The sequence below is a fragment of the Brachyistius frenatus genome, unplaced genomic scaffold, assembly GCF_029030835.1.
Source record: "Brachyistius frenatus isolate BFR_SWC_R1_liver_20210118 unplaced genomic scaffold, ASM2903083v1 Contig_94, whole genome shotgun sequence".
NCBI classification, from domain to species: Eukaryota; Metazoa; Chordata; class Actinopteri; family Embiotocidae; genus Brachyistius; species Brachyistius frenatus.
This window is the reverse complement of record NW_027210693.1, coordinates 1028389-1045795: the sequence shown is the minus strand read 5'-3', so window position 1 is coordinate 1045795 and position 17407 is coordinate 1028389. Positions and strand designations below refer to the sequence as shown.

The 17407-nt window shown below is 41.5% G+C and overlaps 1 protein-coding gene across 2 annotated transcripts in view; it reads left to right on the top strand.

The window, feature by feature from the left end:
* Window positions 1-1431: 1431 nt before the first annotated feature.
* The window catches only part of znf462 (zinc finger protein 462), a 47558-nt gene continuing 31582 nt past the window's right edge, over window positions 1432-17407 (top strand). The window contains exon 1 of one of the 2 annotated variants that reach the window (XM_069710840.1): window positions 1432-1726. The gene's annotated coding sequence lies outside the window, so the exon portion shown is untranslated. Of the gene's footprint in view, window positions 1976-17407 lie in introns of both variants that reach the window. The other variant, XM_069710841.1, reaches the window with a different exon arrangement.

The window sequence follows — 17407 nt, the reverse complement described above, 5'->3', positions numbered from 1 at the left end:
TCAGGGAGGCGCCTGATCGTCCCAGCAAATCCCCCACACACGTTCAGAGTCATAAGGAACTATCTTCAGCAACAAGAAGAAGAAGGAGTCCGGCAGCAGATGGCATCGCCCCCTCCCACCTCCAGCCCCCCTTTTGCTCCCTCCTCCCAGGGCCTTGATATCAACAACATGGAATCAGTCTGGGATTACATGAAAAAAACAGAAGCAATTGAGACGGCCTAAATCCACAGAAGAACCGTGACAGGTTCTCCAGGACGTTCGGAGCCACCGTACCGTAAAGAAATGAACGGATGGAGAGCTGCTGCGCCACGAGATTATTCTCAGTTTACTGGAGAATAAAAACTATTTATGGCATCACTGTAAAACATTTCTTTCACAACTGCATTATAGCTGCTAAAATTAAAGACCAACTATGGTCATTTATAGAAACGGGGTGACATCGGGCAGATGTCGGATGAAGATACATTTCATTTACAAAGGAACAACACAAGACAAAAGATTGTGTAAAAATAAATCTTAATGTATTTCGGTGCACCGTGAGCATAACTAAATAATTAAATGATAAATTCTTCTCATTAAAAGCCATCAAAGGGAGATAAACGTTCTCATATGATATCATAGTCACGCCATCATACTAGGTGGGCCCTTCTCCTCGCTACCCACCCACCCACCCACCAACCCCACGTGTGCCCCCTTCATGCCGTTCAACCCCCACCCGCACTTCACCCACCCATCCTTTACACTGACATACATCTGAGCAGGACCCTGCACCTTTTGTCTTGGGCTCCCTCTTTGTTAGCAGCTGGTGGACAGAGCAGCAGCCTGCAGCACGTCTACGCTGCAATGACAGCAAGCTGAAACACATCAGTCCTGTTTTTTTTTTTTTTTTTTTTTGTAAATTTTTCTTTTACTGAATGTAAAGAAAGCTAATGAAAGTAGAAAATAAATAAACACTATGCATTTTTGTGAATTAATTGTTTTGCTTTTATTTGAATAAAACATTTAAATGTCTGGGGGAGGGAGGGGAATCAGTGGATGGGGGAATTTTTTTTATTTGTACTTTTATTATAAATATATTTTATTATAGTAATTATATTAGAATACTGGGATCTATCTATCTATCTATCTATCTATCTATCTATCTATCTATCTATCTATCTATCTATCTATCTATCTATCTATCTATCTATCTATCTATCTATCTATCTATCTATCTATCTATCTATCTATCCATCTATGTTGTTGTCTGTGTCTGCTTGAGGTGTGAAGCAGCATCACCACCAAAGTGAACTGCAGATAACCTCATGACGTGGCAGACATAGTATGCAAGCCTATATAAAAATTGACGGTGGCTGCATGTATCTGGTGGTGGTCTGAGCCGCTGATAAAGCTTTGCAGACTATCTGAGTTCAGTCTTAGATGAAGGATGAGCTTCTCAGGCATAGACGTTGTCCATCCTGCTGATGCTCCCTCGTCTCATCGTAAACTCTTGTGCACCCTCTGGTGCTTGCTAGTCTCTCAAACTTCTTTGTGTAGCCTGCTTTGCAGATTGTCTTCCTTGTCTGTGTGGTTGCTCATTATTCAGAGACAGACGGATCTCAGGTCATCTGCAGCTGCAGCAAAGGAGAAGCAGGAAAGATGGCGATCATCCATTAGACCGACCGGGCGCACGCATGAAATACGAGGACAACTTTTGGGAGGATCGCTTGAGGAGAAGATTGTACCAGTGAGTTTTTCCCTCTTGCACTATATTTCCAGTTTCGTCAAGATTTCGGCTGGGCTTTCAAGGTCTGCGAGAACGTCGGTATGGTAGATCATGGGATATAATTTGGAGAGCGCCTCGTGAATGACCTGGAAAGAGCTGATCTCCCCCGTTTCTCCTTTTAGTCCAGGTCCAGACGACTCGGCAGAGGAAGTCGGGGCGAGATTTTTGTCGGGTGGGCTCTCTGGCTGGAACCCATGCAGCCAAAGTCAAGTGGGTCTTCTCGCTTCCCAGTTAATATCCTAACCAACCTACCGCTTCCTCGCTATGTCGCCTTTCGGTTTGTTGTCAAAGTGACACAAGGAAATGGACGCGGCGGTGTAACGAGGCTCGCCTGCGTGTTTCAAGCAGCACCGGAGCGGAGTGTTTTGTTATTCTGACATGTCTGGTCAGGGGAATTATTGGCCCCGGCTGTGCGTCCCCTCTCCGGCCGTGCGTGTTGTTGCGCGTTAGCTTCATGGAGAAGCCATTGCACGGATTGCTCTCCTCTCCCAACCAGCCTCCATTAGCGACACAGAGGAGCTGGCATAGCCGCAGGTCCAGTCACACACACACACACACACACACACACACACACACACACACACACACACACACACACACACACACACACACACACACACACACACACACACACACACACACACTCACCATGAAAGCCATGTCCAGCGTGAGGAGGCTATATGTGCTCCCCCTCCCCTGCTCCTCTCTAATTTAAAAAAGAAACCTTATCTGGTGGCTGATTTTGAGTCGCTTCTCCACAGTGTTGGAGCTTCATATCTAGATGGTCGTGAAACGAATGTAAAAGCACAGTGTGGCTTTACAGAATTATTATTTTTTTTAAATTATTCTAACGCTTTGCTTTTGTTCCTGGTGCTTATGGCGACATTGTTAGCCGCTTGTCCCCCTGCACTGTTCGGATGTTTATTCGCTGTCACTGGTCTCAAGTCAGGTATGTCATGCAAGGAGAGCTTCACCATAAAATGGAGGAAAGCAGATGAGTCTCCAAGGAGAGCCCTGGAGTCAGACAGGCAGGATCCCTCACGCCAGAACAAAGGTTGTGTTTGTAAAAAAAAAAAAAAAAAAAAAAACTGATCGGCCACCTCCTCTTCTTCCTCTTCTTCCTCTTCTGCTGCTGCTTTTTCAGCTCGGAAGTTAAAGTCAGCCAGAGGAAGCAGAAGAACTCTGAAAAGTGATCTTAGATCCTTTAATGGGGCTTTCAAGGTTAACTTATGCGTTTCAACTCTGGGAACTTACAGCTTTAATGTTCATGATTAGAAACAACCTGTCCTGTTAATATGTATTATTATTATTATTATTATTTAAAAGAAATTCATTTACAGCTGACACTTTTGTAAAATGTTACTGTGATGTCTGAGGGACACATGGATGGGATAGGAATTTTAATGCTGAATAATGCAGTGTTTTGACCATGCAGGTGGTTAATGTTCAACAGTGTCAACACACACACACACACACACACACGCACGCACACACACACTCTCTCTCTCTTCTGGTTGAGCGTGCATGTGTGTGAGGGTGAAGTAATGGCTGTTGCAGACTGCTTCTTTAAGGAAGTTCTCAAGATGTTCCTTGGTTTTTTTGTTTTTGGACGAGTTTCTGGTCCATTTGCTGTTTTCTGAGCACTTTAGTGGCTTTAAATGCAAAATAAAAGTGTTTGGTTGTTTATAATTTGTAGACTAATGGTTTACTAAGGGCGGCAGTGGAGTCTTCTGTGTACTGGGCAGCACACATGCATGTTATTGAAAGGTTATTTGGTGCTTGAAGTACTTTAAAAGTTTTTATTTTGGGGGGGGATTAGGTTGTCAGTCCTTTATTAACGGGCTCTGTGTTGTCGTGGACCTCGTGTCCACCGTCCAGCCTCAGGTGACTTTTCACACATTATATCCTAAAGGTGTCTGTTGACCGGCCTGTCAGAGAAGTGAAGGAGGTGTGTTTGCAAGCTGTAGTGTGTTTCTGTGTGTTTCATAGCTGCTGTGTGTGTGTGTGTGTGACAGAGAGGCAGTGTGTGTGTGTGTGTGTGTGTGTGTGTGAGACAGAGAGAGGCAGTGTGTGTGTGTGTGATTGTGCTACGCTCTGCAGTTCCCCTGGTCACTGTGTGAAATCTTGCTGACAAGGAGACTGTGAGCTTGACACACTGTGCTGCGACAACGCTGGGGCTGAGAAGAGCAATCAAAATGGTGGCGATGCTCCTTCTCCCTGGTGTGGCAGGGCAAACAGGTTCTCAAGGAGGAGCCGATAGAGGACGGGCGGAGAGGAATCTGCTGCGGTCGACACATTTGTCTCACAGACGGCTGCAGTGGATATTAGTCTGCTGGATGCTGGATGTTCTGCAAATGAGCTCGCTGATTTAAAACCTGCAGGTGATTGGGATGTTGTTTTTGATGAAAGCTCTTGACTCCACACAGCTCGTCTCTCTGCACTCACATTTCTTGCAGCAACTTTCTCAGGACTTCTCAACGCATTCTTGACCTATTCATGCGCCACTAGCAGTTCATCTATGAGCATCTGTCAAGGGGGCCCCGGATTCACCGAGGCCCCTGAAGTCCCCCGGTTCCCTGTGGGCCAATGTCTCTGCTGTAATTTGATAAATTGCACATCTTCATGGTAATAATATACAAAACATGCGAATTAAAAAGTGAAAATTATAGCTCTCTCAGGAGGCCCTGAGTTACGTGGTAAATTAATCGATGATAAACGATTTAATTGGAAACTATTTGAAAGTGATTAATGGTAACTCTAAACTGCAATTTAGTTATATTACATATAATATCTTTGGCTTTTAGACTGCTAACCTTTTGGACTGTTGAATATGTTACCTCGAATTGTGGGAAATTGTAATGTGACCTCACTTTTCTGATGTTTTTGAGACTAAAAGATTAATTATTGATTGATATTAAAGATTATTGTCAGTTGTAGCCCTACTAAATAGAATTTTGCAGTCAGTACTCTACTAAATGGAGCATATCTGTAAAGATTAGTGTTTTAGTGTGTTTATTACAAATGAACCTGTGATAAAGTAGTGCATGAGTAGTGCATGCGTGGGACTGCAGCTCCTGACGACGTTGACAATATGACATGAAATCTATTTTTTTATATTGTAGGTTTAATTATAATTTTATGGTCCAAATCTGTAACGAACCAAATATGAGCATTCTGCTTGAATTTTACTTCTGCATAAAACATTTAATTTATTGTTCATGCAGTTCAGCGTAAAGGTGACAGGGCAGAACCGAACTATGGCAGATAGAAAAAGAAAATTACATAACTGGATTTTTTTTTTTTTTTTGTTGCAAGGTATTTCAGGATTACGCTGAAAAAGCTTGACAGAGAGGAGAGAGGATCAAACAAGAGAGACTTCTGTGATGGTTTGAATGCTGAAAGGAAGTGGTCGTGAAGCTCATCACTCACCCTCTCTCTGTGTATCTTCCTCACTGACACACACACACACACACACACACACACACACACACACACACACACACACACACACACACACACACACACACACACACACACACACACACACACACACACACACACACACAGACACACACACACACACACACACACAGACAGACACATAGACAACCGCTGCCTCTCCTTCCCCTCCCTCCATCTCGCTCATTCACTCACTCACTTTGGGTGATGCACTTCTCCATTCTTCTCTACCTGGGGCAGTGAAGAAGGCTGGGGAGGCACACAAAAGCAAATTGAAATGCTCCAGTGAGTGCTTTCTTGACATGATGCATGGCTCACGAGATGCAGCCTGGCCCTGCTGCTACACTTGCAAGTGTGCTGAAGCAAACAAGGCCCCGGATCTAAAAACACTACAGTCATCACAGCACAGAGAAAAAAAACAAAAAACAACTTGCTACTTTTCTGTTGCATTTCACTGACCTGACCTTCATGTTTCTGGCTTCATGTGTTAAGATTGTGTGTACAGCTGCTTGAATTATTTAATGCTGTGTAACCATAGGAGGTAGAGATCTATTCGAAGCAACTAAAAGGCAACATCATGTCAGGGTTTAAGTGGAACAAGGAAGTGGCTCGGACAGAGGTGTCATTCCAGTTTTCTGTTGTTAGTTGCCACGTTACACTGCTGCAAAACTGGTTCCTCCTCTCTGCTTTTCATCAGAACATCAACAGTTCAAGGCTGCCTTTCCCCTCCTGGAACAAGACTTGTAGGTCAGTGAAGCTCACAGTTGCATCTATCTACCTTTGACATAGTCCTTTCAGTATACGTATGTTCAGGGATGAGTTTTATAGAAATCGAAGGTTTTAAGTGGCTGTTTGTCCAGCGAGATAAATTCAGCCACCTACGCTGTGTCCTCAGGTTTACAGCTTAATTTCAGGATTCATGTCCTTCTGTAATAAGACACAGTGAACCAACTCTGTTGGCCTCAAGCTGCCTGTGGTGGGGAAAAAAATCCTGAATTCTTTGGAGACGCCCGTTCCTTGGGCAGTGTGGTGCCACCGGACAAGGCCTTCATTGAGCAGGAACAGGAGTGGTCTTGTAGAAGGGATCCACACTGGCTCGGCCTCCGAAGCAACAGAGCTGTCCAAGAACGATTAAATATTTAAGAGCTTGGAAAGGAGGTCTCAGTGGTAAGTTAATATTGATGGGTCTCTCATCTTTCCCTTCTCCAACTTGTTGATCTTCCTCGAAAAAACGTCTGTTTGGTGGACCTGGTGAGGAACCTCACTTCTTCTCTTCCTAAATAAACGCAGCTTCAAAAAGTTCGTCGTTCCTCCAACATCTTTGTGAGGAAACCGGACGGAGTTTGAATTCGTGGCCTCTTATGGTCACTCTGAAATACTCTGTCCTGATGAGCCTGTAACCTCACCCACTCCCTGTAACTGTAGTAACTGCCATGTCAGGCTTACAAGGAAGTCGGCATTGCAGTGTTTTCTGGCAGATGTCCACCGAGCACCACTGACAAGAAACCTTCCAGTGCATCTTGTCTTTTCTTGCCATATTTGTTTTTGCTCTTTAATTTTGGTGAATTGGGGGGAATTGAATATGGATGAAGGCGTTTGGAGAAAGGAAAGGAAACAGGAGTGAAATCAAAGTTTTAGGTTTGATTGACATGTGACAAGGAAGGTGTGTCAGTTACATCCTATATGTTAGAAACTCAATTACACCATTTTTTGTTAGTTAGATTCTTTGAGAGCTAAACTTTGGTCTGTGTAGTTTGTTCACAGCTGTTTGAACGAGTTTTCTGAGATAATGCAGAATTCAGACAGCAGACGATTGATTTACGTCAGGAAGCGGTTTCCTTGGAGAGACGGACGACAAGGCTGCATGGAATGTAAGGTTTCCTGGAGTAATTGTCCTTGTGGAAAAAGACTTCCTGGTTTCTCTCCAAGATCTGTCCTTGGACATCCTTCACTTGCCTGACTCTTCATGTTGTTTATTTAGCCCACCAACCCGTGTGTTTCACTTTGGGGAGATCTGACTCAAGCACGTTTTTCCGTGTGTGAACATGTACAGTTTATACTTGTGTGTTGTGTGACGAGCAGCTAATATTTGTTTTGTTTTGCTGTAGCCTACTTGTGTACACTACTTAATAGAATTATTTTTTCTGAATTTTTCTCTTGACGCTCAAAAGGGAGAAACCTCCAGAGAAAACCAAATATATCTACCTATTCCTTCCCATATCAAATTGCAAAAATATTCACGCCTGAGGCTATTAATTAAATTGTGCACTTAATCATTTTTGGATGGAATATTTAATTATGTTGCTGAGGGTTGCCCCAAGTTTTGTCTTTGATGCTTTTCGGTTTAGAGGGGAAAAAAAAGATTTCATTTCTATCATAAAGCACTAAAAACATGACAAGAACATGATGGGTCACCTATATTTCTTATCTTCAGAAGATTCCACATATCTTCTTGAAAGTTTTGTACAACAGGGTGATTCAAAGCTCCGTGTTTTGAGGCACGCTGGACAGGTTGTGGACTTTGAAGAGAAGCAAAGTGATGCTGATAGGTAGCCATCTTTGCAGCGAGCAAAACCGCACATCTCACTTCTGCTTTCTGCTGACTGTCATGACAGTCTGGAGGGGAAGCTGCTCGCTCAGGTCGGTGCTCTTAAAGTTAAACACTTCCATCTGTGTAACAAGATAGCAGAGCGAGCAGAGGCAGCAGCTCCACTCAGCTGAGCAGGACAGTCAAAGACCTTGAGGAGCACAAAATGGTGGATGGCCATGCCACTGATACTCCAGCGTGATTGGCTGTGTCTCCTTGGCCACTGTGGGGCTGGCTGTGTGAAATGGAGTCCTCTGTGTAGAGCACTGGCCCAGCCTCAGCTCTGATGCAGAAGATAATTCTGTCAGCCCCGAGAGAGAGAGAGGAGAGAGCAGCCAAGTGAGGTGACTATACTAAAAGAAGGCTGAGCAGTAGACTTTCAGAGCTGGAGACATGCTTCTCTGCTTGCTTTCTGTCCTCACCCAACTACTACATTTTCTAACTGGTTTTTTTCTTTTGGTGCTTTTTGCATGAAAGGCTCATTTGGGGTTTTTGTTGACAGGAATGAAGAGAGTGACTATGTGAGGGTATTCATTATCTAACCTTCACACCCAGCAGGCTCGAGCTGAGGGATTTACCAGCCCCCTGTTTTGTTGCTTTGTGAAAATTTCATCCTTGAAGGTCACACAAATATCTCCGAGGCTCGTGATTAAAACCTAAATGCAGGACATGTAAAAGACCGTCTGCACTTTGCTTTGAATGGACTGGTGAATTTTTTTGTATTTTATTTTGCAGGGAGTTTTCACCATGACAACCTGAAGACAGTAGCCACACGGAAGATGGCCATTAATGCTCGTCTCCTCCTAATCTGCTTGGTCATTATCGTCAGTGCAAAAAGAGGCCAAACGTTGCTACCGAGTGCTCCGTGTTGCAGCCGTCCCCTTTTCAGGAGGAACAATCTGAGCCCTTTGCTAAACACAAAGCCTACCCTTGGAGCAAGGTTACTTGTGCCATGATGGCCGGCTTCTTTCTATCTCTTTTTTTTTTTGGTGCAGCTTTAGAAAGAAACATGAATTTAGTTAGTTGTCTTTGATTGAGAAATGAAATGTCTTGGTTTGTAAGGGAAGACTCTGAAGAGGAGAGTGAGCGCACTGATATTAAGTATTAAGGCCGTCTGACTCGGGTGGCTGATGTCAGGTAACCATCTGTCAGAGAGAGACAGGCTGACATGGGCGCTGTCTGACCTTGCAGTATGGATGACCCAGACATAAAATAGAAAATGATCATCTCTTCCTGGGATTAGCATCGTATTCCAACTGGCAGCCATGCGAAAGGCATTCCTGTCTCCTTCCTAGCTGGTCTGTCTCTTTTTGATGTGAGAACCTGCATTAAGGTCTCAGTCAGCAGAACACTTTGAGGTCCAGAGATCAAAAATCCTGTAATCATCCAGGGCTCTGCTTGTTGTCCTGTGCTACAGAGGTGGCACATGTTGTTATTGCGCAGCTAAGATGTCAATCTGTTTAAGAGCAGTATGACTGCATAAACATTCATTCAGTGAAACAGGAAAAAACTATTCTGCTCTGCCTCATTTTGTTCCATTAAACCTGCATTCAGTCATCCAAATAGGAGGGTGGTAAACCTACATGATCTCCTCCTTTACCCAGAATCCTTAAGGGTCGCCTGAGCCTGCTGGGATGAGTTGTTTCTTTTTTACGCCCTCTGAATGTGACACGAGTGAAGGTCAGGCAGCAGACAGATCAGCAAAGCTGGCTGGATTGCAGCGTCTGAAAGGCTCTGCACCTGTATTTACTAGTCCTCTGAGACAATCGAGGATTACTGAGCCGGTTTCCTCAATGTTTACAAAAAATCTGGACTTTTTTGGTGTTCATTCAGTTTTAGTAAACAGTTAAAAGAAACAGTTTTTTGTCTGTGCTTATAACAGCTAAACATTTGTTGTGTAAGAATGCACATGCTTCATTAATTCAGACTTGTAATTATGTTAAGATTCAATTGCCTAATTGCATTTAAAATCATAAAGTTATCTAATTTTGCTTAAATTCATTCTAATTCGATAAAAATAAAACATAATTTTGTATTAAATGTCAAGATAGTAATGGGCAGGGACAGCAAGGAGGCAGCATGACAGTTTTAAGATGTTACTGAAGAACATTTTAGATTAAGAGCAGGCATAGATTTAAAGCCTTCAAAAAAAATTCCAGAACCACAGTGAAGACAGACATCAAGGAGGGTATTATGGCACCATGAGGACCAGATCTAGATCAGGTCATCTCTCTGTGATGGATGGTCATATAAAGAGGAAGCTCTAAAGGAAAAACCAGCAAGAGGCCAACAGCAAGCTAAAAATAACCGAAGGACTGGACTGTATAGCAGTCTGTCCACAACATGCACTCAGCAAGACTTTTATTTGCTCCGCTCACTTCGGAGCTCTTCAGGGCAACAGCACCAAGACGTCTTCTCGCCAAAAAGCACATCTGAAGTCTGCATGCATGTGGTTAATTCCCATGACAGGAAATAAAACTTGTGGTTTGATTAAATATAGATAGGTTTTCATGTCAAATATAGAGACAATGACACGTATGTGCAGGTTGAAACCTTTACACAGCTGTTGGGTAGGTGGGGAGGAGAGATGTTTCAGACATATTTTTTCTGATAATGTAAACACAACTGTTGAAAATGATTGTGGCTGGAAAGTATCATCCCACATCCAGATTTCCAGAGTTCAAAAACATCTTCAGTCTGTATGAGAGCAAAAGGTGCTTCTGCTGCAATCACTGACTTAGTTATTGAAAAGGGCTTTAACCTTTACATGTTATCTTTCTGCTGGACAAACAAAGTGCCGACATTTTACAGATCTAATGCATGTGAAATAATCATAATACTCTAAAGTTCCCCATTTAATATGACCTCGTGTAACTTTAGTTTAACCATGGCAACTTGTCACAATGACAGGCTCATAGTAAATGCTAAAATGTAAAGTTGGTTAACATTTGCTGCAAGCTGCTGATAACATCAGACCAAGGAAGGCTGCAGCAGCACCAGCAGTGAGTGTTCTGCATAAAGATGCATCTTATTGGGTATGAGCTCAACATTTGATTTGTAAGAGGAAGAATGTGGTATTTCTCATTTCAGAATTTACACAGTTGTGTTTTATTGCAAAGTGTTTTGCTTGTCATCAGATGTTTGAGATGGATTCATGAGGAAGGAGGGCAAGAAGAAAATCTCTAGTCAAGGCTGTGTTAGCTGGTTAATGGTTGACCTACTTTTTTTTTTTTTTTTTTTGGTTGCCATATGCCTCCTGGAACAGATTTGTTTTCCGATTAACGTCAGCATTTTTAGTCAGGTGTCAGATAATATCTTCTGACAATGAGGATTTTAGCCAGTCTCAAAGACACTGTGGGCTTTTAGACTATTAGAGAGTTGATGAAAGGTAGGTAGGTAGGTATTTACTTTATTAATCCCCGAGGGGAAATTTTTTCACTACAGCAGCATACAGAAGCAATAAGATAATAATAGAAATAATAGAATAAAATAATAGAATAAAATAAAATATAATAATAGAAAAGCAATAAAATAGCAGTAAATAGCAGTAAAAACATATAAAATATAAAATGCACAGTATATACAGTACATTATATATCTATATATATTATATACAAACAAACCAAGAGATGTGGCCTCAGCATTGCTGTGATTAGGATACAAATATGTGTCGTCATAGCTGGTGGTTTAGCTTAAAATAGGAGTAATTATGTGGCTCAAACTGCCCTTTTTTTTTTTAAGATATAGGAATAATCTCAGACAAAACAACAACAAAAAAAGAAGTATCATCAGATTTGTGAAGTTAATTACAATAAAAACATTGTAAATTGAAACGTACACCCTACAGGGACATGTGTGGCAGCGTTGCTGCTCCACCCTGCTCTTTTCTGTAGCATTTCATGTCATCCCTCAATTCCAGCAGATGTCTGATGAATGTTATGACAAAACGTTCATACTGACCATTATTGATCTCTTACATCTCCCCTGAAAAGGCCGCGCTCATTGATCGGGCAGGTGGGATCGATGTTTCATCTCTGTGTATTCAGACTTTGCTGAAATGAGCAGCATCATGTGACCACGTCATTTAAAGGAAGCTCTGATCCCAGACAGAGGAATGAGGTCACCGTCCAGCTTACTGCTCTTATCACACAAGAACTGTTGCTATGAGACAGATATGCTCATCAAGGACACAGTTAGAGATAAACATCTGTCCCATTCAGGTGGTTGGATTGTGATATTCTGAGTTGACTCCTGTGTCGCAATCTATTGTGTTATTAACGTGCTATTATCTCAATGTATAACATTCAGGAAATGACAGACCAAAGTAACAGCCCACGCTATTTCAGTTAAGCCAAGCCATGCGAGTTTGGTTGTTATTTCCGGTTTGTATTTTTGAACATTTCTATTCTGATATGCAGCAAATGTTTTAGGATAGACAATTACTTATTTGGCTTTTCATCCAATGCCCTCATGAAACACCTGATAGGTCCTGAATTCACTCTGCAGCACGACAACGAGCCCAAACACACAACCAGTTTAACGAAACTATCTTCAGCAACATGAAGAACAAGAAGTCCTGCAACAGATGGTACTGCTCGCCCACCCCACCACACCCCACCCCCACTCCCTCCAGAGTCCAGGTCTCAACAACATTGAGTCAGTCTGAGATTACATAAAGAGACAGAGCAGAAGAAATTGAGACTTAATCCACAGAACTGATGAAGTTCTCCTGGATGCACAGAGCAGCATTTTTTCTTAGTCATCAATTCATTAACTGCATTTTTGAGCCACACTAATATATTTCACTTCAAAATATTGCAGTACACAAGGCCTGCATGCACCGTTAAAAATAGAAACCACAAAAGTGCAACGAAATTGCAGCTAGGGCTAAAAGCCAATAAATAAAACAGCAGACTTTTCCTAACTCTGTTGACGCATTCTCAAAGGAGACTCAATTACTGATTTGGCCATGTTAGATTTGATCATTGCTGTCAATAACAATCCGACGATGACGCCCGATTTAAAATCACGAGATCACCAAAGTGAGGCGCATGAATGTCATCCAATTTCATGCCAATCGTAGTTGAGACATGGTGGCTCGACACCCAAAGTCAGGAAATCACCAGAGTGAATAGGAGCCATCCTCTGGGTACCGTAGATATCTCCACCAAATTTCATGACAATCGATCCAACAGTAATTGTGCTACTTCAGTCTAGACGTCCCAACACTTTAAGATGCGAGAGGACGTGACAACAATGAGACAAAAAATGTAAATAATGTAAATCTGTAAAAAACTAAATCGGCCTTCATCATACACAGCACCTAGATACTGTCTCTCTGCTTTAGATGCTTACTAATGCAATATGAGACCACCATGCAGCATTGTGGTTGCATCTGTCAATATGTTATTCTTCAGTGAAGGGATGTGCCACAGTATTTGAATATTAAGGTCAGACAGGTCGGTCCGGCCTTTCGGTTTTGAGCCAGTGTTGTTAGCTGCTACAGTGCAGACAGATAAAAGCCTGTGAGCTAACTGAAGTGTGAAGCAGCACGCAGGCCAAAGAATCGCAACAAACCAGATCCTGTTATTTTTTTTTTGCCAGGTTGCATTTGAGGACACCATAACTAATCTGAACCAAAATAACTTTCAAAGTATCTATTAAGAAATTCTTGAGGGACCCTTTGCAGGGAATAATGCTCTGTGACATGTTCAGCCCACATGGCTTTAATGTTGTGCTCTGAGACCTTCAGGTGAGGCTAAGCCATGAAAAATCCAAGACAAGTTGATGCTGGAAATCTGCACTGTGTGTTTGAGGTTGTGTCAGTGACTGTGTGTGTGTGTGTGTGTGTGTGTGTGTGTGTGTGTGTGTGTGTGTGTGTGTGTGTGGTCTTCACTGATTATCGTGTGTGTGCAGGGCAGTGAATTTAGACACATATGGGTGCACGTTAGCTGACAGAACAAATGTTAATTATGCTTCCTGACCAGCCTTTAGCTGTGGTTTTAGGGCCTGTAGCACCGTGTATGTCGGTTCACCATAAAAATGAAATAATATAATAAATGTGTGGTCCCATCCCACTGTTAACATCGGCACTTTATTTTCTTCTACTTTATTATTATTTAAATCTCGCTGTTACAGATCAACAATATAATTCTTTTGGTATGAAGTTTCTGGTCGCCTGGCAACCATTAGTCCAACAGTCTCTTTTGACTCTGGTTTGGGTCACTACCGACTCCTGCGCCACACTGTTAGCTATTTGTGACTAGGGTGAGTTTTTAAAGCATTTTTACTTAGAAAGGCTTCTTGCCACTGCTAAAAATAAAAACATTAGATTTTAAAATTAAGTGTGACAGTAGAGATGAGTCATAAGGGCAGTGACTTGTGTCAATTGGACACGAGTGTCTTGCATACCAGAAGCTAGTTAGAGACTTAGTACTGTGACCAAGTAAGGATGGAAAAGGGAAACCTCTCAATAGTGTTTTTGTTTGTGTTGAACTGGTTCATTGGTGAGAAGAAGCATGTTTTACATGTGCTTTCCAGTAATATGGCTTTCAATTTTGTGTAATATGTTGAGTTATTCACATTTTTAGTTGTGACGGGTAACGTAGCGAGAGTTTCTGCTTGGCTGTTGGTTTAGCTTCTGAAATGTAAAGATGAGCGACTTTTCTTTGTTGTACATGATAGTAAAGTAGTTAACTTTGGATAAAGGGGTACGAATCTTTAAGATGGCCCCTTCGGTTCTGGGAAATTACAATCTTCACAAATTCTGGGGTCACCAGATTACTCAATATTGAAAATATTAGTCAGTTGTAGCCTGACATAGGATGAGATTTACACCCCAAATATTTTACAGAAAATGATCTGCATTAATAACACTGAATAATAGTTTAATGGTAGAGAGCTGTGACAAAATGGGAAAGGCACTTCTCAAAGATCAGGCTGTTTTGTGGGTTAAGATTTCCCACAGATGTGGAAGGAGTGACTCAGTCGTCCTGACCCTCCAGTCAGTGTCTGTGGTGACTCTATTTGCAACTCCGGGCAGCCTGGACGGTCGTGGCAGTCACCTAGTCTGAACTGTGCGGATGTTCCATCTGAGTCAGCTGCTTTTCAACCTGTTTTTTGGGAGGTTTGCGTGATGTTGTTCGCCTCACATATTGTCTCTTTTGCAGCGATTTCTCTTCACCAAGTTGGAATTTTCTTGATTTCAAGTGGGGATATGAAACGTTTCACTTGTTTTCCCCAAAAACTGAAATGTGTTGTTGTTCATAAAAGGAACTACTTCTGATAAGTCAATGCATTGCATGCTGTTGGTTCTTTGGGTGCTACACTTCCAACCCACCAAGGCATGGACTCTACAAGACCTGAAGGTGCCCTGTGGTATCTGGCACCGAGACGTTAGCAGCAGATCCTTTAAGTCCTGCGAGTTTGTGAGCTAAAGCGGCAGCTGATCAGACTTGTTCCAGCAAATCCCCCAGCACCCTGCTGCCTGCTCATGGTTTGTCGGACCCCCCCCAGCACCCCCCCCCACTGCTGACTGGGAGCACCCTATGAGTCTTCTTGTTTTAGAGACACTCCAACCCAGTCGTGTGGCCATAACAAGTCACTCAGATGTTCAGGTCTTTTCACCTGCCCATTTCCAGTTTTCTGTATCTAAAACACGTTGACCAGAAGAACCAACTCACTCACCATCTGATACATCCCAGACTTTGGCGTTTACTGTTGTTAAAAGATAATCAACGTTGTTTGTTTTGCTGATAAGTGGTCCAGCGATGTGGTCATAATGCTTTGGCATATAGTCAAAAGTTAGAAATCAAATAAGAAGTGTGGTCTAAAGAATATTATAAAATGGTGAGAGGTGCCTATCACAATCTCTAAAAATCCAACAGTTAAATCTTCATATTGCTCAACCAAGAGTACAAAACAGAATAAGTTTACTGTCACGTAAGAGAAAGAAAAGCAGCAAATCCTCACAATCGATAAGCAGGTATTTTTTGCATGAGATATATCTGAAACAGGTATTCAGTTATTAAAATAGTTGCTAAGTATTGTGACATCTCGCAGTGGGTTTCAATGTAATCGGATCAAAAGCTTCAGAAGTACAGAATAACTTCAACTGTTCACTGCTACATTAGCCACCAAATCAACTTTGGCCATTTGAACATGTCTCATCATCAAACTTCTAATAATAAGTACTCATTTATATTTGAATGGCGCATATTCTCCTATTTTTTCTGCTAAGATAACTGATAAATAATTTTATGACAAATGATTACTGTCTGTCTTCAAGAACCTACAATAATGTTATCGACAGGCTCTAGGTCTGTATCGCTATCACCCACCTAATGATGCAGTCACCAGGTGTAGGATGAGCAACAAAAAAATAAAAAATAAAAGCAAAAATTCTGACTTTGAAACTGAAGCCTTACATCAGTTTTTGCTGGTTTCAAAGTCTCTCGGTTTGAAAGAATGATTAAAGGTTCGGTGCCAAAATAAATACTTCTTGCTGCTGCTCGACTTGGCCTGTACTTGCATCAGCAGATGCTGGATTTCGTGGACGATGATATGAGCCTTCACATACAAAGGGTTCGCAGAGGTTTGTCATTCTGTGATAAAAAGGGTATTGTTTAAAATCAGCAGGGGGTCCTGTATTTATTTTAGGTAAAAATATTAAAGTCAAAACAAGGCGAATGGGGACCAATGTAATGTCTGAATGTCATTTTTATAAAATAGCAAGAGAACGTTTCTTTAACTTCTTTAATGCATCATGATTATGACTTAAATGTCATCTACTTCCTTCGTTAAAAACGTCTAAAGAAAATAAGTATTACCCAATTAAAACAGATGATACAAAAAAATAATGTAATGATGAACTTTTAGGGGAAAATCTATTTAAAATTAGTGTGGATGCCTTTAAATTGTTTGAAATATTTATTTTCTCTTGTTAGGAATGATAATAACAGATTTATTTCTAGAATCTCATTATTTTCCCTAAACTGTAGATTCAGGGACTCGTAGGCAGATTTGGCACATTCAGGAAAACATGTTGTGCACTTGAGTGTTTACTCAACTTAAAACAAAAAGTGTTAAAACAAGGGCGGGCGGGGAGGCTTACACACAGCATGGAAAGACAAAATCCCAGTAAAGGATCCAATAAAATAAAGCATAATTTGATATTATGAAATGAGCTGACCGATATACACCCACTACTGATAATTCAGTTAAATATCAAGTGGTGTTATTTCCATATCTGGCCCGCGACTTCTATTTAAGTGATGCCTTTCATCAACAGCTTTACTCAGGTCTGATGGGATTTCCATTGTAGTTCAGCTAAATGCATCACAAAGGCTGTCAGTTTAAGTAATGTGTATCAGTCAATAAATGTCTCCCCAGTTTTTAACCGAAATTAAAACTAAGACCAAAGGTAACGGATACGACTGGGAAAATTACATATCTTGTTAATTTTTGAATTATTGACATTTTAATTCATGAATTTAGAAAATAGAATTAAAACTAGGTCAAAGCTAATATATAGCTGGACCATGTATGAAAATGTATACCGGAGGATTTTTATTTTGAAACAGATACAGGAAGTCGTG